This window comes from Sphaeramia orbicularis, chromosome 19 (genome assembly GCF_902148855.1).
Source record: "Sphaeramia orbicularis chromosome 19, fSphaOr1.1, whole genome shotgun sequence".
NCBI lineage: Eukaryota > Metazoa > Chordata > Actinopteri > Kurtiformes > Apogonidae > Sphaeramia > Sphaeramia orbicularis.
In genome coordinates this window covers 16,346,328-16,368,023 of record NC_043975.1, presented here as the reverse complement: position 1 = coordinate 16,368,023, position 21,696 = coordinate 16,346,328, and the positions used below count along the sequence as shown (strand labels likewise).

At 36.7% G+C, this 21,696-nt stretch overlaps 1 protein-coding gene across 2 annotated transcripts in view; it reads right to left on the bottom strand.

The window, feature by feature from the left end:
• The window catches only part of LOC115410092 (myocardin-like), a 466,879-nt gene that overhangs the window by 388,142 nt on the left and 57,041 nt on the right, over window positions 1-21,696 (bottom strand). For both annotated transcript variants that reach the window (XM_030121535.1, XM_030121534.1), the window contains exon 2: window positions 20,214-20,271. The gene's annotated coding sequence lies outside the window, so the exon portion shown is untranslated. The remainder of the gene's footprint in view (window positions 1-20,213; window positions 20,272-21,696) is intronic.

Sequence of the window (21,696 nt, the reverse complement as noted above, 5' to 3'; positions counted from 1 at the left end):
ACACAATAGATCTTGAAATTTCTTATTTCGAGAAATCTTACCAAGAAAATTTTCACTTGTTCCATGTACAGATTTTTTTTGCTTAATTCAAGATTTTTTTTTTTTTTTTTGCTTAGTTCAAGCAAAATGGAACCAGTGAAAATTATCTTGGAAAGATTTCTTGAAATAAGATTTTCGAGATCTATTGTCTATAAATAAGTTCTTATATCTCACAGAAAAGTTACTCTTTAGGTGATTATATCTTTTTTTAAGTGTGATGACATATTTTGACTAGAAATGAGAAAAATACACTTGGCAAGATTTTTTTTTTTTTTTTCAAGTGTTCCCACAATAATAATAAAAAATATATATTGGACCTTATTTTTATTTTTTATATTTTTCCAGTGGCCCTAATCCTCTTCTGTACAAAAAACAGTGACTTTAACTGATAGTTAAAGATGCTGGAGGCTTCCGTGACCAATTTTTCATCAAATCTGTAAAACCTCAGTCATATCCTAAGTATCATGAATCTGTAAGTCTTTCTGTGATTATTCACCTGAATCTCTCGCATTATGGTGAACAATTTCAAAGTGCCATCCACTATAAAAAAAAACCATGTGTTTACAAACAGAGCCGGGAGGTCACTCGGGCATCTTCGGAATTTTGTCGCGACGTGCATTGTGGGAAACGGAGGTTCGCGCAGCCACCTGACAGCGGCAGCGCGACCATATGGTATTATATAGATGAAACAAACACACGGAAACACAGAAACGGTGGAGGAATATGCATAGAAGGAAGGGAGTTCCTGCCGTTTCCAATCATGTCTGTTCCAGCTGCTGCTGTCAGGTGGCTGTGCGAGCCTTCTCTTCCCACAATGCAGGTCGCGACAAAATTTCGAAGATGCCTGAGTGACCTCTCGGCTCGTTTGTAAACACATGGGCTGTTTATAGTGGATGGCACTGAGAATTGTTCACCGCAATGCAAGAGATTCAAGTGAGTAATCACAGAAAGACTTACAGATTTGTGATACTGAGGCTATGACAGATTTGATGAGAAATTGGTCACGAAAGACTCCAGCACCTTTAAAGAGTTCAAGTTCTTAGTTCACCCGCACCCGCTGATTTGGTCATGTCCTCCGCCTCCCTCCTGACCATCCAACAAGAGCCATCCTACAATTTGACCCAAAGGCCGCAGACTGGAAACAACCACGAGGCAAGCCCCGCACCCAATGGCTCGACATCATTGCGGGTGACCTCCAACAACATGGAGTTACCATGGAGGACACAGAGCAGCTGGCACAAGACCGCCAGCGATGGAAAACACTGGTTCACCTGGTCGGCTCAACGCACTGGGACGGGACACCCGCCCCATCGCAGGAGTCCTAGTAGTAGTAGTAGTTCTTAGTTCCTTAGTTGTTTTTCTATTAAAAGTCATCACATCTAAAGTCTGGAGGTTGAAAGAGGATATTTTGAGATTCACCTACATTTATCTGCAATGTGACCACTAGTTTAGAGCCAAACACGGTCCATTCATGGAATTTTAACTAGAAATGAGAAACATGCACGTGGTAAGATTTGATTGTTTCCAGTGTAACGGGCAGTGGTGCATTTGTTCCACTTGCTCAGTGGCTGTGGCGTCTGTTCTTGCAGAAGATGCCTTGTTGATTTGACTCAAACGCGACGAGTGAGAAGAGGAACAAGCAAATCGCATTCAAAGTGTGGGAGTGAAGAGCCAATAAGACCTGTAAACAATAAAGGGCATGCGAGCCATTATCGCCAAAGTAAACACGCAGCACGCAGCACGCTTCAACAAAAACATTTACATTAAACACTACACAAAAGACCATTTATTAAAAGAAAACAATCACGCTTCACAACTTACAAAGCTGAAGCATCTCTCAAAAACCCAAACAGGCTAGATCCACCAGAGAAATGTGAGGATTCCACTGAGATGAATCAGCTTTTTCGGGGCGCTAAAGCAGAAATCGGCTTAAGTTGTAAGCACACCGAGCATCGCCGTTCACCTTTCTCTGCTTCATTCTCAGACTACACTCTATTTTAGGGACCTCTGATGACTCTGTCTTGGCCACATCTCTCTTTTTCCACTGTAGAAGAAAAAAAAAAATCATAATCCTCCCAATAACTCAATATTGTTTGTCCTGTGTGATAAAGCAAAGGGAGCGTTCACAATCTAAATTTGCATTCTTCAGAAGTGAATGGCTTTGTCGGTCGGAGTAGGGAGGTTGTTTACACGGGGACAGCACAGAGATCCAGATCGCAGACAACAACTATTTGGCTTCCCCCCCACAAGAGAGGCCTCTGTGGGTGGGCAGCGTCTCACCCGCCGTTACTCCGAGATCATCCCCGAGATGCAGAAAAAGAATAAAACTCTCAGTGGAATTGACAGATTTTGTGCCAAATAGTCCATTTTATGACACGGCCCTCCTCTCAGATGCATTATCTGTACTTGAGAGGCTATCGCTTTAAAAGATGAAAAATAAATCCTCGAATGGACAGGGAGGGAATCCCCCCTTTAATGTCGTCAGCCGTGGAGTTTCAGGGAATGGTAGGGTGCGGGTCAGAGGTTAAAGGTGGGGTTTAAGCTGATCTGAGAGGTCACGGGCAGGACTTTAGATCTTGTACTGCTCTTAACTATCTGGGTTTTAGAGTAATCGAAAACACACGCTGGAGTAATTCCAGAGTTTATTCACAGATGATACAACTGAGAAAGCTTTGGCAGGATGATAATAGCGAGAAGCCTTATACGCCGATCGACACGTGTGATGTTTTTAGTTGTTCTCGGGGCGGAAAGCAGTTTATTTGAGGTGTTACAATGTTCTAAAATCAGGCCAAGTGGGAACTATTTTCACTTGGGTGGCCACAGAAAAACTGCACCTCAGATGGCTGGAAATGAAAATCTGGGTCTTCTTTAATAGATAAGTCTGGTGAAGGTTGTGAGAAAGTAATCCCAAATCAGCCACAGGGAGCAACCCCGTAATGCAAGCGTTTATGGGTAGAAAGAGATGGTTGTTGACTCTTGATATCCAGCAGTCAGTGCTCAGAAAGTGGAGTGTAACAAAACCAATAGAGGGAAAAACCACAGTCTGAACTAATGCTACTGTTCTGCTTTTCCTGCTGGGCTTTGAACTGAACAGGAAGAAACAGGAACAGAGCATCCAGGACCCGACCTGGTAATGGCCCTCGGAAAACTTAAAAACACTGGAACATAACCTTTGTCTCTGTCTTCAGCTTTATTCTATACTGTTAGACCGGATAAGTTGAGTTTACTTAAAAAATTGAGGAAACCGGTTGCCTTAAGAAATGTAAGTAATGAGTAATGAAAACTTGAGTGTATTGAACTTAAATACTTGATTTGAATGGAATTGCTGTTTTAAGTACAACACACTAAATGCCAAGTTAATTTAACTTAAATTTTTTTGCATTATCAATTGCTTTGTATAATTATTAATTTAACCCTTTCATGCATAGTGGTCACTACAGTGGACAGCTATTCTCCAGCTGTTCTTTTGTGTAATCATGGGTTTTGTTGTTTTGTTGTTTTGGTTCCATATCACCCAACACAGTGGACAACACACTGTAATTCATACCATTACTGTAACTTTGCTGTTCTTAATAAACCTGATCTGCAGTAATATGTTTTAGTGTAAATATTTGCCAACTGTTATTAGACTGTAATTAACAGTAGGCCTGTAACGGTACATGTACTGAACCGTTTTGGTACAAACCTGTTCGGATCAGTCCACAGCTGTACCAAAACGGCACAGAATGATGAGAAAAAGAAAAAGGAATGAAAGACGTTGTTTGATGCGGAACTTTAAATCCGCACAAGTTCCAGACGGACATATGGAAGGATGTGCACATTGACCCGAAATACGAAATAGCAGCTGATATAAGGTTAAAAAAAAACAAAAAAAAAACAACAAATATGATGTGAACCTGAAAGGAAGAGACTGGAGACCCTCCGCCATTATTACAGTCCAGTTTGGGATCAGTTCAGGTCCAGGTCAACAACGGGGAAAGAGACGGTGATAAGACTAACGTTGTTTACCACCTATGAACTACGGCAGTTCCAAAACACCTACACTAGCTCTGTCTGTCTCTCTCTCTCTCTCACGCACACTGTGTAACAGAGGAATACAACCTGGAGTTAGACATTGAAAGTATGTAAAGTTTCACTTTCGTTTCACACCAGTGTTAGTTACGTTAGTTATGGACCCCCCCACCCCCACCCCCCTGGCTCCGACCAAAAAAAAAAAAAAAAAACCCCAACAAATCACACCCTTCACTCACAGACGCACGTACACACAGTGGCCTAAACAGTTTATCAGTCCTAAAATAATTAATTTGGTTAATTTTTTGTTGTCATTGTTGCTCTTCAGTTTGTTTAAAGAGAATACCAGTTTGTCCTCTTGTTAATGTTGCACCTCATGTGGAATTTTTTTGGTATTTTTCTGCAGAATGTGAACTGACAGGACTGTGAAGACAAAAAGGTGTGGTCATGACTAAAACTTAGTGATTTAATTCCATTCAACTTAAACTTTTTTGTACTTTCAACTACAGTATGTCTACAAATTAGTAGAATATACTTAACATTTTATAGTAACATCATAAAACTTAAATCATTTAAGTGGATTGTAATTAAAGCATTTTAGTAAATACAAATTCCGGGCTTATAGCGTAGAGGCTGAATACTTGTTGATGCTAACGTCTACCTTCAGAAGTCAACGTAAACAAGCAATACAGGACCCAATTCATTTATTAACTCAAATACAGTTATTAGTTCAGTTCTCCATGATCAGTGTTTTACCTGCACTAGATTGTGATTTTAACTGTCTTAGGGCGTTTTTAATGGTGATGCTACTTTCCTGCAAAATGATAAAAATAAATTTGACAATTCTAGCTAGCAGTTACTGGTTGTCACTGGTTTTCTATGGGAGGAATGGGCTTTCTGGGAGGGAAGCTGCCTCATATGATTCTTGTTTTTACTGATAACTCATCAATATACTAAAGAAAATAGAACTCCGCTGGAGATTTCAGGGAGACTTTGTGTATGAAGCCAGATGCTGTATTTTCTTTGCTACTGTATCTGTGGCTATAAAGACAATGGAATCAGGAAATTATGACAAAGACAAAGGAGTCGTGTTTAACTTGAATTTCATTTTTTGTGGGAAATATAAGCAATATTAACACTTTAAACTGCATGCGGAGTGGAATCCAGAGGTGTTTGAGGATCACCTGTCAGTACAGTTTCTTATCTCCATGCTCTCACTGCGCTGAACTTGTGCATGACTTTTTCTTTCAGCGGGGAATTTACAGGCATCAAACTGAAACACTTTGTTCTACACTCAGCCTCCTGTCTCTGTTTTCTCCCACAGCTCAGAGGCCGTACAAGAAGTGAGGCTTTATCCTACCACCTGAACTTCATTACTGTCTTCATTTATGACTTTCTTTTCTTTTTTTTTTTACACAGGTCACAAAGTCAGAATTTAACCTGTGATTCAGCCAAGATCTTGACTGGCACTGATGGTTAAAAACACTATGAGTAATCAGACCTACATTTGCACTGAATGGGAATTTGTCTGAACTGCATTTTGGACAGATGGAGCACTAGTCGTGAGAAGTTAAATGCAAACAAATCCCTTGCATTTTATATCCCCATAGGGCGCCAATCACTCCTATTTTTAATGACATAAATTGCTATACCCTAAAATCTCTGATAGAGCCTTCGTAACATATATGGAGAAGGGGAGTCGTTTCTCAAGAACTGAATGTTTTCTCAAACCAACTGAATGTTTTAGTTTTTTTAAAATAACTATGAATTTATATCTGCTGTGGGATGTGGTAGGACATGATATTTGGTGGTCTGGCCACTAGGGACGAGGACAGACTCAGCTTTACAAGTTTACCTAAACCAGGGGTGTCGAAGTCATTTTCTTTCAGGTGCCACATTCAGCTCAGTTTGATCTCAAATGGGCCGGACCAGTAAGATAATAACATAATAGCCTATAAATGATGACAACTCCAAACTTTTCTCTATGTTTTAGTGCAAAAAAATCATACTGAATTATGAAAATCCTTACATTTACAATCTGTCCAAACAAAAAAAGATGTGAAAAACACAACAAAATTAAATTTTGTAAGAAAAATAAGTGCAATTTCAACAATATCATGCCTCAACTTATCATTTATACCAGTGGTTCCCACCTTTTTTTGGCTCGTTACCCCATTTTAACATCACAAATTTCTGGTGACCCCAGACATTCAAAACAGAGACCTTTTTTTTTTGGCTAAAATGAATTTGTTTTTGATTATGTAATAGTTTGCTATACTATGTTGCAAATAAACGTTAATTTTAGACAACATTTAGATTATATAATGTAAATTTTTATTAGTAAGTTTTAATTTTTTAAATTTATTTATTTTTATAAATTATTAGACATTTCAGGCAACCCCAGGCATTCAAAACAGAGACATTTTATTTGCTAAAATTAATCTGTTTTTGATCGTGTAATAGTTTGTTATAATATGTTGCAAATAAACTTTAATTTTAGGCAACATTTAGGCTATATAATGTAAATTTTTATTAGTAAGTTTTAATTTTTTATCAATTACTAGAAATTTCAGGCGACCCCATTTGAATTCCAGGCGACCCCACGTGGGGTCCCGACCCCAAGGTTGAAAATCAATGATTTATACACAAACATTTAGAAACAGGCAGAGTATTTAAAAAATTGCACTTCATTTACTTTGGGTATTTTAGGTTGTTCACATTTGTTCAGGTTATTCACATTTTATTGTGAAAAGATAGTTTGTAAATGTAAATATTTCCACAATTTAATGTTCTTTTTGCGCAAAAAACAAAGACAAATTTGTAGTTTTCAATATTTATTGGTTTTTCTGCTACTATACTAGTAATTTTTGCGCTTTGCAGTTTCATCTTGCGGCCCTGATTGGAACTTTTGTTGGGCTGGTGTTGGCCCACAGGTATGTTTGACACCCCTGATCTAAGCTATTAAACTCATCAACACTTCATATAGTTTAATTTTTCATTGTTTTAGGTGACACTGTTCACAAATCACATTGTTTGTGTGCATCCAGAGACATGACAGTGTGATGTTTGCCTCTAGAATTCATTGTAAAATTGTTGTGGTTTCTCCGGCTGAAGAGGGTTTACCATATCTTTAGTTGAAAGATGATGCTTGTATTCCAGGAAAGCCTTTATTTCTAATTTGTTTAATAACTACAAATGGTCATATTTAGTTCATCCTACTGTTGGCAAAGGAAAAACTACTACATTGTGTTTTTCTACAAATGCAGTGCTTCCTTAACCCATAAAGACCCAGTGCTACTTTTGTGGCACTTCCCAAATTAATTTCTTTACTCTAGTTAACCATTCTAAAGTGATTTATCACCATTTATCATAATGTTATCCCCTGCATTTTGCATTATTTCAGTTAAAATCAAATATTTTCCTATATTTAGTTATAGATCATGTACTTTATTCATCATGCTGAGATTAAGGTTGATGGTTATTATACCAAAACAGAGAAAGCTTAAGAAAAAGTGACTTTTTCAGTAAAATTTATCATTAACTGAATGTAAAACCCAGTGTGTCCATCCACTGTCATTGATCCAACTCCATGGGTTTTACTGGTGAATCAATGTTGTAGAAGATGACGGTGTTTCCACGTTCACTACGGAGCCTCTGAACGTCCAAATGGGTCATATCTGATGACCATGAAAAGATGACAAACTGTATTTTACCTGAATTATTCCAACATATTGATAGGATTAGTGGATCAACAGGTATAAAACATTTCAGATCAGTAGAAGCTTTTGGTCACCGATGGAGGTTAGGGTCTTTATGGGTTAAATATTTCAACATAAAAACCTTTAACATTTCCATGGATAGAATCTATTCATTGCCTATTCCATGTCTTCCTGTAGCAATTAGCAAGTTTCCACAAATGACAATTTTGACAACAAAGACACACACACCTGCAGTGGCTGATACCAGACAGTTAAATATCATGTTTAACTGGCAGAGCATGAGGTACATATGAAACACCAGAAGTTTTTCCATGACTTTTTATGTGGTCTGTATTTGAGGACTGAATTTTATTTGCTTTTGTCTAACTTACTATAAAGACCTGGCTTACCAGTCCACGATTATAACCAAGGATAACCACACCATATATTACAATATTACCAGTCAATGACCATACTTCCCCTATGTCATGTCTCTGAATGCACCAGCAACTACTAAAAAATGAGAAAAAAAAAAGTCAAAGAACATCTAAATATTCAAATGACATCACTCTAGAAAGTTGACAAATCGCATAGTTTATGGTTGAAAAACACCAGATTGTCTGCTTTTTTGTGCTGCCTTTGGGTGTTTTAAAAATGTCAAAACCAAGAAACGGGGAATATCATGTCACACAAGGGAATTCTTTCAAAACATTTTGGTGTGAACGTTATGAACTTAATATATAGACTCTTTTTATTCATTTAAAGTTGTTAAATGTGTATTATTCTTGTCTCTTGTATAAGCTTTCATTTCCCTGGTGCTTTTATTTTCTTTTTAAGATAGGTTTCTCACAATGTATGAGTCCCACTGCAGTTCTGTGCAAACCTGCTGGATATAGTTTAAGCATGTGTAATATATGACTTAGTAAAGCAGCGAAATGTGAATATTTCAATATAAATGTTATTGAAACAGTCAGAAATTTGATGATTTAACCCATAAAGATCCAAGCATCCACCATCGATCAACATCATTTACTGATGTAAAATATTTAATACCTGTTGATCCATTAATCTTATCAATACATGTAAATAATTGGTGTAAAATACAGTTTATCATCTTTTCATGGTCATCAGAAATGGCCCATTTGGACATTCAGAGGCTCCGTAGTTACTGTGGAAACACCGTCGTCTTCTACCAATAAAACCCATGGAGGTGGATCAATGACAGTGGATGAACACTTGGTTTATGTTCAGTTATTGATATATTTGCTGAAAAAGTCACATTTCTTCAGTTTTCTCTGTTTTGATATAATAGCTTTTGAATATATACTGAGTTTTAATGAACATCTAAAGGGGTGTCAGGGGTGTCAGACTCATTTCTTCCAGGGGCCGCACTCAGCCCCATTGGATCTCAAGTGGGCTGGACCAGTAAAGTAATAGCATCATAACCTATCAATAATGACAACTTTTTCTCTCTGTGTTAATGCAATAAAAACATTAAATTACTTATTATATTATTATGTTATTTAGTAACAGGCATAACATTGTTTAAAAAAAATGGAATTTGGAACTAAAATAAGAATAGTTTCTCATGCGATTTCTCATTTGCCCAGGTCATTGTACTTCTTGGTAGTTCTTCGAGGTTCAACTGGACTTATTTTGCTTCAAAAGAGCAAAACTAGTCCAGTTGAACCTGGAAAAATGGAGTTGTCACTGTTTATAGGTTATTATGCTATTATTTTACTTTAGATCATATTGGTCTGTATGTGGAACCTGAACTAAAATGAGTTTGACACCTTTGTTAATATCTTCAGTGGAATTTTTGCACTTCCTAATTCATCCCACAGGCCAGATTGGATGTTTTGGCCTCATGTTTGAGACCTCTGACCGAAATTAAAGGAAGGAAAGGAAATTAAGTATTAGAAAATACATGATTTGCACTGAAAAATGCAAAATACAGAGGATAATATTATAATAAGTGGTGATAAATCCCTTAAGAAAGGTTAAATAGAGAGAAAAATTCATCTGGGAACTGACACAAAAGTAGCACTGGGTCTTCATGAGTTAGCTTAAGTGGATCCTGTACATCAATCAATCAATCAATCAATCAATCAATTTATTACAAAATTATTACAAGCAGTCAAAATTGACAATTCATTTACAAGACACATTTTGTAATAGGACACCCCAGACGCAGTCCTCAGCTTATAAGTGGGGGCTCTTAGACATGTGCCCTTAGACCAGGGGCCTCAAACATGCGGCCCGTGGGCCAAATGTGGCCCACCAAAGGTTCTAATCCGGCCCGTGGGATGAATTTTCAAAGTGCAAAAAGGCTGTGGAACTCATTTTAGTTCAGGTTCCACATACAGACCAATATGATCTACAGTCAAATAATAACATAATAACCTACAAAAAAGATTTTCTTCTCGGTTTGATATGAAAAAAAAATTATATTACACTATGCCTAGTAATTAAAGCTAAACTTAAATAGCAAAAGCAAAATAAAAATGAAAAATGCAATTAATAATCCAGTCATTTAAGATTATTATTGACTGAAAAGTGTGAAAATTAAGCACTATAAATATTGAGAAAGTAAAAAGTTGCTACCTGGGCACATTGTTTTCTTTTGTACTTATTTGTTCTACAGTTTGTCTGTTATTCTTGTTGGTGTTTTTTTATTTTGTATTGTTTTGTTTTGTGTGTTTGTTTTTGTCTGTTTTTTTTTTTTTTGGGGGGGGGGGGTTACTGTTATAATTGTACATAAAACTTAATAAAGATTTAAGTTTTAGGGTACACTAAGCCTATAAATAATGACTACTTCAAATATTTGTCTTTCTTTTAGTGCTAAAAATAACATTAAATCATGAAAATATTAACATTTAGAAACTATCCTGTAACAATAAAATGTGAATAACCTGAACAAACATGAACAACCTGAAATGTCTAAAGAAAATGAAGCACAATTTTAACTATTTTCTGCCTGTTACTAAGTATTTAGTGTCTTTGTCGATCCAGTCCTTAATGAACATGTATAAATGATAAGTTGAAGTATACTATTGTTAAAATTGCACTTATTTTTCTCAAGAAATTTCAGTTTTTTCAGATTATTCACATCTTTTTTGTTTGGATAGTTTATTAAAGTAAGTATTTTCATGATTTAATGGGGTTTTTTTGCACTGAAACAAAGTAAAAAAAATTGGAGATGTCATTATTTATAGATTATTATGCTATTATTTTATTGGTCTGGCCCACTGGAGAGCAAATCGGGTTGAATGTGGCCCCTGAAAGAAAATGAGTTTGAGATCCCTGCCTTAGACACTTATTTTGTATTAAGTAATTGGCCATTTATTTCGAAAATCTGAAATGGAATTATATCATAAAGCTGTCATAAACGGGGAAAATAACTGAGATGAGAACATGCACCTGGATGCCGAGGTTTCCACTAAGCCTTGTCCTCGTCTTAGTAAAGCTTCAAAAAGAGAAGGAGCTTTGCTTACGAGTATAAATAAAGACGATATAGCAAAGAAATGTCTAATCTAGAGACATCGTTTAATCTACGCATTAAAGATGCTTCCTTATATGGAGCTATATTAGCAAATTTTGCCCAGAAAAGAAATTTGTAAAGATTCCTCAGTCGTACGGTAAAACCCACCACCCAGCTCTCACTCACATCTTTGATCCCTCTAACCCGTCTCTCTATCATTCCCTCCGACCTGGCTGACATAAACGGCTGTTCACATGGGCGTTGCTGAGAGCGCGGTTCCTCCCCGTCGAAAAGGTCAAGCAATCCATCCCCGAGCAGGAGAATGAGAGAAAGCAGAGGGGTCGTCAAAACGATAATCCCCTCTGAGGTTCAGAGATGCTGTGATCTTACGCCATGCACTGCCTGTTTTTCAAAACATTTCTTATTTCAGGAGGATCCGTCACGGTGTTTCTTTGCTCTGGGAACTGCAGTTTGACCCCGGTTTGACTCCAGTGTTAACCTTTGACCAAGAGGAAGTTGTAAACAGTGAAGTAAAAGGCAGTAATTGTTTCAAGGTCAAGAAAAGATGCTGGCCTTAGATCTGTGAGAGCTACTGCTGAAGTTCCTCTGAACTGTCAACACTGAGGTAGAAGGACGATTGGGTGGTCATACTGTACAGTCCATCTATGAATGTGTGTGTGTGTGGAGGGAGGACGTCTTGTAAATACAGTCTTAATACATTAGGCAGCATATATGATAACCTTATCTACAAGAAGGGCTGGGCAATAAAACGTACTCGATGTATGGAATGCAGTAAATCACTATATTGCAAACATTAAGTACAAATTAAATTAGTATTTAAGCCGTCTGCAGGAGACAGCTTCGGTGTTTTGCTTCTCGAGCTCCTTCTTTCTTACAGCTCTTCTCTTCTCACAAGGCAAACAGAAAAAAAATGCACACTTGGTTTTTCAGAGGTAGAAGTTTCAAAATTTGAACAAAAATGTCATTAAACATTTGCATGATGGGTTAATTTGACTGTCTTTTTACTGTATCTTCTTAATTTTAACCGAGGTAGACTTGTTTGTAATGGAAAAAAAGATGTATTTACCAAACAGGAAGCATGGAAAGTCTGGTTTTTTCACTAAAATCATATTAATAGAGGACACAATTAACCAGAAAGAGACCATAAGGCAGTGGTTCCCAACCTTTTTTTTGCTCATGACCCCATTTTAATATTACACATTTCTGGCGACCCCAGACATTCAAAATGGAGACATTTTGTTTTTTGCTAAAATGAAGTTGTTTTTAATCATGTAATAGTTTGCTATACTATGTTGCAAATAAATGATAATTTGTAGGCGACATTAGGCTATCTAACGTATATTAGTATGGACGAAGGCAGAAAAGCCAGGTGTAGATTGCTGCACAAAGTGAGAATTTGATTTTCCTTGGTCAGGATATGTACAGTCAGTCCAGCTTGGATTTACAAAGCTGATAATTAATACTGAAAAGAAAAAAAAAAAAAAAAAAAAATCAAACAATCAATTATGAAAGAGCTGCAGCATATGAAACTGTCCACAATGAACATTTGAAAGATAAACAGTACCACAGTGCTTCAGTTTCACCTTCAGAGTTTGTCATGTCTTTTATGTATGTGATTGTCTGTCTCAACCCACCATATATATTTTTTTATTAGTCTGTTATTATATTTTATTTTTTATCAATTACTAGAAGTTTCTGGCAACCCCATTTAAATTCCAGGCAACCCCATGTGGGGTCTCGACCCCAAGGTTGAAAAACACTGCCATAAGGACTCATGGAAAACAAAAGAGATTTTCTTAAATTTCTACAAAAACATTACAGGTATACAACCGCAGAAAAAATTATTAGACCATCAAACATCATCAAAAACAATGGCTGTGCAATCATGTACTAACTCCTGTGTGTATCATGTAACTAAAACAGACAGAAAAGAAAACATGGAATGCCTAAAAGCACTGTTTTTGGCAGTAGAATGCCATAGCTATTGATGTAAGAACTGAAGTGATTTTGGTTATTAAACATGGAAAATGGCTAGATATCAGTTCGGAAATTAAACTCTTATGAGCTATTTTTGTTGTTATCATTATATTTGTCCAAACAAATGTACCTTTAGTTGTACCAGGCATTAAAATGAACAAGAAATTGAAGAAAACAAGGGTGGTCTAATAATTTTTTCCACCAGGCTTTTTCACAGCTAGCATCTAGTGGCTGTCACTGGTATACGAGATACAAGATACACCGTGATTGGCATCACTTAAAGCTGCAGTTGTTGCCTTGTGGTAAATGAAGTAGGAAGCATTTGTAGTATTATGTTTAATAGCGTTAATGTTCTTAGGCTAGCAAGGGTAAAGGAGACTGCTTATTATGATACTATAGACAGGTTATTTAATATAGCAATAACAGAACAAAATGAGTTCAGATCTATGGTGATGTCTTTTTTTTCCATTATGTATGTTTATTCTCCTTTTGCAAGTATCACATTGGAAAAGATTCACATTAAAGAAAAGGGGAATTTTGTACATTTTTACATTTGCTTGAAGTACTTAATAAAAACAATGCACTTAATGGAGCACTTTGGTTGATTAAATTCTGATAGCAAACATTTAACCCATAAAGACCCAGTGCTACTTTTGTGTCAGTTCCCAAATTAATTTTTCTCTATAATTTAGCTTTCTTTATCAGCATTTATTGTAATATTATCATCAGTATTTTTGCATTATTTCAGTGTAAATCATGTATTTTCCTACATTTAATTCACTGATCATGTAGATGTTCATTAAAGCTCAGAGTAAATTCATAGGTTATTATCTCAGAAACAAAGAAAACTGAAGAAAAGGTGACTTTTTCAGCAAAAATATCATTAACTGAACATAAAAACAAGTGTCTCCATCCACTGTCACTGACTAAACTCCATGGGTTTTACTGGTGAATCAATGTTGTAGAAGACGGCGGTGTTTCCATGGTAACTACGGAGCCTCTGAACGTCCAAATGGGTCATATCTGATGACCATGAAAAGATGACAAACTATTTTACACCAATTATTTACATGAATTGATAGGATTAGTGGATCAATTGGTATTAAACATCTTTAATCAGAAGATGCTTTGGTTGCCAATGGCTGTTTGGTTGTTTATGAGTTAAAGACAAAAATCTGTAGCAACTGGTGATGTGGACTGATAAAGTAAGTAAATAAATGGTCTGGCTCAACCAGGAAAAAAGCCATTTTAGATGGAAACAACAGAACAGTTTCCTTGTTGTATTACAGCACATATGTCAAACATGCGGCCCGGGGGCCAAAACCGGCCCGCCAAAGGGTCCAATCTGGCCCGTAAGATGAATTTGTGAAATGCAAAAATTACACTCAAGATATTAACAATCAATCCTTTTACTTTACGGCCCATATAAAGCCCTGTTTTAGTCTCAAGTGGGTCGGATCAGTAAAATACTACCATAAAAACCTACAAATAATGACAATTCCAAATTTTTCCTCTTTGTTTTAGTGTAAAAAAGTGAAATTACATGAAAATGCAAATTTACAAACTAGCCTTTCACAAAAAATATGAAAAACTAGAAATGTTCAAAGAGAAGTAAGTGCAATTTTACTAATATTCTGCCATTTACTAAGATATTTTGTGTACTTTTCAGATCCATTGCGATCTGTAAGTTGTAATGCACCTTTGCAAATGATAAGCAGAGGCAGACTATAGTTAAAATTGCTGTTATTTTTCTTCATAAATTTCAGTTTTTTTAATGGTTGTTCGTGTTATTCACATTTTTAAAAGGACAGTTTACAGATGTAAACATTTCCATAATGTAATTTTACTTTTTTCACAATAAAACACATTGAAATGTTGGGAGTTGGCATTATTTATATATTATTATGTTAATAATTTACTGGTCCGGCCCACTTCAGATCATATTGGGAGGATATGGCCCCTGAACTAAAATGAGTTTGACACCCCTGTATTACAGCAATGAGAGATATGGCCTATAATTGATTTGCTTTTGTTTCTATGCCACAGAGCAGTTATTGCTTAACTTTTGGTTGTTACTGTTTTCAACACATTCACCTGGCATTTAATGGAAAAACGTCTACTTATAAAATTGTATACAAAAACTGTAAATTTGACTTTTCATCAGAACAACTCGACCTGACATTTAATTTGGTAAAATGTGCAGTATGTTCTTGCATTAACTGGAAACACTCTCAGATACTGTAGGTCTTTAAGATATTCGCCATTGCATTTTTACACATGTGTCGTGTCGCCATTCCAAGATGTATGGTAGCCAAAATAAACTGAGATAGGATTTTTCTTTTCTCTTTTTTTTTTTTTTTTTTTTTTTTTTGTCCATAATACTTCAGGCATCATTCCAGGAAAATGAAGCATGAGCTGGTCTCTTGACACCTGAGGCTTTTTGGAAATAATCCCTTCGCTGCTGAGGTATGACAGTAAAAAGGCCCCCTGAGGTCCCCTGAGACAGCCTGTAGTAAATGTCACAACCATGAAGTCTTTCTCATACAGACAAAAGGCACACCACGGAGCAGGTAACGACACAGTAGGCCTGCGAAATCGCTACTGAGAAATAACTTAAACAAAAGCTCCTTCTGCAGATTGATATGTTCTATGGTATTTCGGGAGGGAACTTTTATGGGGTGGAAAACAGAACAAAGTCGCTTTTCATGAGCGAGTGATGCTTAAATCTCTGTAGACCGACCGTAAAATCATCATCCTTCTGAGACTGAATTAATAATGAGTGTCACGGATTTGTCGGCATTATTCTTGGGTTATACGTGGGACATAATGTCAAAATCTACAGCTTTGACGCTTACGGGAAAAAAAGATGATCCCAGGGTAATAAATATGTTTGTATTAAGATTACCATCTCAGTTGAAGTAGAAATTAAACATCACAGAAGGGTGCATCTGACAGGTGAACAGACTGAAAGCTGATTCTAGATCTGCCAGACGATAGAAAACATTCATCCCCATGAGGTTTCAATTAAATCTCGGAGCCATTTTTCCATATTACCGCTGCCTCAGACCTGTTACTGTACAATTTATACATTTAATACTCTAACATGAAAGCAGCAGAATCTGGGATGTTGAAATATGTATGCAGTAGCCATACCATACGATTTTATAAAGTATCATCAGTACGTGCAATCCTTCTGCAGATGAATGTCTACAGAGAGGCCACACTGTAGGCCTGGATAAGCTGAGTTTACTTTAAAAAACTGAGAAAAGTGGTTGCCTTAAAAAATTCAGTAATGATTAAATAATGATGATTAATGAACTTTTTAAATACATTTAAATTACATCTAAGATTTTAAATTAAATGTACTTAAAAAGTCCATTTATCATTAATTTTTTTTTTAAGGCAACCACTTTTCTCAATTTTTTTTTTTTTTAACCCACTACCACCCCCCTCTTCAGAGGACAACTTTATTTTTAATTACAGCTTGTGTTTAACCCTTTCATGCATGAATTACAAGAACCTTAGCAAAGATTTTTTTTTTTTTCTTGAGGGTTTTTATTCCTCCTTACACATGAAAAAAACAAAACAAAACAATGCAATCTTTTTTTTTTTTTTTCATGGAGTTACAAAAATGTCCATGCATTTAATTTTTGAAGTAAAAAAATGTGTGTTTAAAACCCAATATCAGAAAGTATGGAAGAGGATTTGGGCCATTGGAAAAAAATACAATAAATTAAAATAAGGTCCAATATATATTTTTATTATTATTATGACAAAAAAGTCAGAAACCTTGAAATTAAAGTCAGAATTCTGAGTAAAAAGCCAAAATTCTGAGATTAAAGTAAAAGTTCTGAGAAAAAAAAGTCAGAATTCTGAGATTGAAGTCAGAATTCTTTGACATCAACTATAAACAGGAAGCACATTTTACAATTATTTCCAAGCCTGAGTTAATGATCTTATTGAGTCTAAAAGTAAATAATTCTACACTGAATTGAATACTACAACTGAAAACGTGTGTTGGTATTAAGAGAATTTATAACATGGATAAAATACACCATAAAGTCTATAAAAACACACCTGTGATGGCCAAAAAAATAAAACACTAAAATTCAGATTTAGTTGCTGAATTGAAATTTACTGAGTGAGATATCATGGATGGGTGGGGGAACGATCGCGTTAATTACATCTGTCTGACGGTACAGTGTTGAATCAATAACTGGTAAATAACTGGTGCATAGTTAGGTTTACCAGTAGAAAAAAAAAAGAGTTGCTCTACAATAAAAGGAAAGACAAAATGTTATTTGCAATCTCACAGCTCTATCGTGAGATGGTAGAGGAATACATGTCATCATTTTAGTGTATGAATTTATTAAGTTTACTTTTCCACACATGCGCCTTACTGTTCCAGGTAAATCAACTGTAAGCAGATGTTCAGATTCAAAGCAGCACGATGAGGGAGTTTATTTTACAAGTAGAGATTCACTAGAAAGGTCGGTTTGAGTAATAGATCAAATATTTCTGATGGATATTAAAACTGTAGTTGAATATCACACTGATAAAAACAGCCATCAAACATTAACACCATTGTCATACATCCACCAAATTTAATATATCATCTACCGTATTTAACTCAGATCAGCAGCGAGTGAAACTTCAAAAAGAAACTAAGAACATCACTTTAGGCTACAGATGATTGTAAACGAGAAGAGACTGAGTAATCACTGTTAAGTGATGTCACTGTATACCAAGTATCAATATCTTATTTTAATACTATTGATTCTACATTTTGTATGAACTAGATAGGCCACTCTTATGTTAGTTTATTATTGGTTACTGTAATTAATGATATATTTGAATGTTTTGGTTGTTTTTGTGTATGAAGAATAGTTGTTATTGTGGTAATACCTAATACAGACAGACAGACAGACAGACAGACAGACAGACAGACAGACAGACAGACAGACAGACAGACAGACAGACAGACAGACAGACAGACAGATAGATAGATAGATAGATAGATAGATAGATAGATAGATAGATAGATAGATAGATAGATAGATAGATAGATAGATAGATAGATGCCAACCGATATGAGATTTTTGGGGCCGATACCGATACTGATATTGGGGGCTAAAAAAAGCCGATATCCAATATATTGGCCGATATATGAAATAAGAACAGTGATCTACACAGGATATAATAATATTACATTAGATAATTGTGGACAGGTGGATTAACAGTTGCATAAATCTTTGTTTATCTAGCAAATATAATTTACACAACTTTTAAATGCAAACTATGCAATCACAAAAATAATTAGAGCAAAAAATATTACCACACAATTATGTTTTCACTCACAAATTTGGATGTGTCTGCCTCACAGCACTACACCTTCCCATGTGGACTTAGGACTAAACTGAGCATGTGCAGAGTGAATTAGGTGAGTCCTAAATTGTTCCTGGTTGGAGCAATTGCAAGAGTTACAACTGACCCATGTTACAACTATCCCCAGTCTCCCCTACACTAATAAAAACCAGACGTGCCTGCAGAATGTAATTGTGATGTAGACAGGAACTGCACGGACATAGGGGTGTGTGTGGAGGGGTGAATACTTAATAAGAATACTTAATAAATGGTTCGTGATTGATTTTCGGAGGGGGGGGGGGTTTGTGGTGGTAGCTCCGTGATTACGTGATTGTGTGTGCGGGGGTGATAGCGTCATTGTCCGAGCAGGAGTGAAAGTTAAACTAACTCGCTTTACTGTTCCTGTAACTCTCCAGGCAGCACACACACACAGGAGCAGCGAGCGACAGAATCTCCACGCAGCAAAAAAGTTGTTACAGTTGGTGTCGGCTGCTGCCTTATTGGTACAGACAGCTGCCTGTCAGCCAGCTGAGCCCATAAAAAAAAAGAAAGAAAAAAAAAAAAGTTGTTACATCGGCTACATATTGGCCAATGTTGATTAATCGGTGATATGCTATAATCGGCCCGATTAGGCTGATTAATTGGTCGGGCTCTAATAGATAGATAGATAGGTACATACATACATACATACATACATACATATATACATACATTGCTAGTAGTGGTGTAACAGTGCACTCATTTGTACCGACCTGTTTCGAAGAGTATAACAGAGGCACAGAAGCTGGGTCAGACATTCAAAGTGTGTTAAAGGCCCCCACAGAGTTGGGCGTACTTGATACCGTGGATGTCCGAGCGTACTCGAGGCATATGGCAGACCAAGTGTATCACAATTTGCCACTCCCACAACACATTTCTTCTTAAAAAAAACGGCATAAAAATAATGTCCAAACCACCATAATGCTGTTTTTTTACTCCATTTTTATGAACAAATGTGTTGCGGGAGCGGTGACTTGTGCTACTTGGCCTGCAGTAGAGGCGGACTCAAAGCGGATGTCCACGAGACACGTCCTTGCAAAGCTCAGTTTTTACGATCGTGTGGACTCCGCGTAAGCATACTTGGTGTCACACAATGTAGGATGATGTAAACGTAGGAAATTCAGTTTTCGGTAGTTCGGTAGAGTGCCCCCCCCCCTTTACTGGTCTCCTTCACTGTACCAAAAACGTATTGAAAACATATCGAACCAAAGACCCCTGTACCAAACCAACATTTTTCTGTACCGTTACACCCCTAATAGATAGATAGATAGATAGATAGATAGATAGATAGATAGATAGATAGATAGATAGATAGATACCACCACCATAACAGCAGAGGTAGCCCATGTGTACTGATGATGTTTAATTCTTGTTTTCTCAAAGGCATCATGGCCTGAGATTCAGTAGGTGTTACCGTTAAACAGTCTGCATACATGTCACACCCAAGTTTATTCGATCCATGTCACAGAGTGTGGCTGAAGTAAACTTATAAGACAGATCTCACAGTCTGTAGGAGGAGGTAATGAGTATAAATAGACCCTTCGCATTACAACATCTATCACTAGGGCTGAGAGAAGGCCTACCTTTTCACTGGCTGCGGCTGAACATTCCTGATCCAAGCCCCGGCCTGATGTCCTCCACCTGTTAGAGGGAGATGAAATGATGAATTTCAAATACACTCTTTCATCGCTTCGTATGCACCCCATTGTGGATTGCATTATGACCATTAGCATCAACAACTTCATTATTAGCCTCATCTTTCATCATTAACATCATAAGCACTGAGCTGGAGGTTTTAAAACAGCCTCCATCTGTTTTGTTTCTGCTTTTGACTGACAGCGCATCAAAGCGATGAAGCACAACCTCTGAAAGCTCCAGCTATCCCTGCGGATCATGATGCTTGGACGCGTTTTCCCTTCTCTCTGGCGGGGCAACAAAACTTGCCAAGTAAACACGTATGTAATCAAGCAGCCAATAAATACACCAGAATAGCATGACAAGAATGTTCACACACAGCTAATGTGCGCCAATAGCTCTGCCAATCCCAGTGGGATCTGGGAGAGGGTACAACAGGGAAATGGCCGTGTTCCAGTTAATTGAAGAAGTCTTGATTTCTTTACCTCAGAGCCAAAAACCTCAGCTTATTACCGAACCATGTGGATCTGACATTTGAAGCCGGTGTAGAGCAATATCAGACAAGTAAATGGGAGGAAAACAAAAGATGACCCTGTTAGCTTGAGTCAAGCTTATTTTCAGAGGCGTGAACTTAATTGCTTGAGGGCATCGCATCTGATTTTACTATCTTGAACAACCAAATACAAAAACATGCTAAAGAGTATTCATATTCTATTATGTACCTTGGAAGACTGAGCAAGAGGTCAGCAGATTGAAATCTTTTAATAAGCCCAGAGACTGAGATGTATTAAGATTAGACGGTTTTTGTCAACTGTCTGATTTAATACCAAATAATCCCATTTAAATGACAAAATAACCTGTAAAACTGATAAGAATTCACTGCTTTAGTATCTTCACAAGGTCACCAGTAAGACAATTGAAGGTTAGGGTTACTATGTTGGAAGTGATGTTGCTTAGGTTGTGTTTTAGCTACATGGTAAACACATAAAGTAGAAGAAGTTCCCTTATACACATACTTCTACATAAACCCAGTCTATACCCTGTGCAAAAGTTTACGGGACGTTCATTTAACATACTGGTTCCATGGAAGGACTAATGTGAAAAGGTTAAGTTGCTGAATCACTGAAGAAACAATGCGAGTCTGCGTGGCTCGATAGATCTTGTAAACATAATTCTTTCCCATGTGATAAGACGATGCAAAGCCTTTCTGAGGAAATGGTGCTGATGTGAAGTCATGTTACTCTAATGACAAAATCCAGAATTTTGTCAATAGAAACAGCCAACAACAACAGCAATAAACTCCAATTTTCATCATACAGTGTTTTTATACTCTACATGTAGAAGTACTGAGGGCATCTTTACTTTCCAGGCAAGAAGGAAATCCTCCTGCTTGTTATCAAAAATGATTTATTATCAAAGCTCCATCCACAG